This window comes from Mandrillus leucophaeus, unplaced genomic scaffold, assembly GCF_000951045.1.
Source record: "Mandrillus leucophaeus isolate KB7577 unplaced genomic scaffold, Mleu.le_1.0 Scaffold127, whole genome shotgun sequence".
Classification (NCBI taxonomy): Eukaryota; Metazoa; Chordata; class Mammalia; order Primates; family Cercopithecidae; genus Mandrillus; species Mandrillus leucophaeus.
Genome location: NW_012101098.1, coordinates 1610742 through 1612163, shown reverse-complemented (window position 1 = coordinate 1612163; position 1422 = coordinate 1610742).

Sequence of the window (1422 nt, the reverse complement as noted above, 5' to 3'; positions counted from 1 at the left end):
TTTTTTTTTTTTTTTTGAAACAGAATTTTGCTTTTGTCACCCAGGCTGGAGTGCAATGGTGTGATCTCGGCTCACTGCAGCCTCCGCCTCCCAGGTTCCAGCGATTCTCCTGCCTCAGCCTCCCTAGAGGATGGCATTACAGGCGCCCAGTGTTTAGGAACTTAACTCTGACCAGGATAAAGTGAATGTTGGAGAGTGAATACAAATGAGAGTTAGATGGAAGTTTATTTTAAAAAAAAATCCTAACGTAATAAAGCATCATTACTGGAATGTATCCAATCTTAAAATATTTACAAGCATAATTAAAGGGTATGCACTCATTATTATGTGACATATTGTGCAATGGAGAATTGAAGGCTCTGAGTTAGAGTAAGGTCACAAGGAAGCCAGTTGTCATTTGCAAATGGGAATTTGAGAGTATGACCCTATAACTAAGGAAGGGATGGGGCTAGTGGAGTGGTGGAGTGAAGAGTGAAGACAGATGAGCAAATTCAACTCCTTAGAGGCCCCATTTCTGCCCTGCTAACCTGTCATGCCTTTAAAATAGCATGTCTATTGAGATTTACCCTTTCCTGTTTTCTACGCCTATTTAATAGAGGAGGTTGGGGAATCTTCTAAACTGCTTATCACCTGGGAATTAGCTCAGATGCCTGATACCTTCAGGCCATAAATCTATAATTAAATCAGTGCACTTTTACACTGCTGATGGGAATGTAAACTAGTATAGCCACTATAGAAAACAGTGTGGAGATTCCTTAAAGAACTAAAAGGAGAACTACCATTTGATTCAGCAATCTCACTCCTGGGTATCTATCCAGAGGAAAAGAAGTTATTATATGAAAAAGAAACTTGCACATGCATGTTTATAGCAGCACAGTTCACAATAGCAAAAATATAAAATCAGCCCAAATGCCCATCATGCAAAGAAAATTTGGTGTGTATATATATACACACACACACACACACAATATATACCATGGATAAAGAAAATGTAGTGTATATATATACCATGGAATACTACTCATTCATAAAAAGGAATGAAATAATGGCATTTGCAGCAACCTGGATGAAACTGGAGACCATTATTCTAAGTGCAGTTACTCAGGAATGGAAAACCAAATACCGTATGTTCTCACAAGTGGGAGCTAAGCTATAAGGATGTAAAGACATAAGAATGACACAATGGGCCAGGCGCAGTGGCTCACGCCTGTAATTCCAGCACTTTGGGAGGCCTTGGCGGGTGGATCACCTCAGGTCAGGAGATCAAGACCAGCCTGACCAACATAGTGAAACCCCATCTCTACTAAAAAGTACAAAAATTAGCCAGGCATGGTGGCGGGTGCCTGTAATCCCAGCTACTCGGGAGACTGAGGCAGGAGAATTGCTTGAACCCGGGAGGCGGAGCTTGCAGTGAGCTGAGAT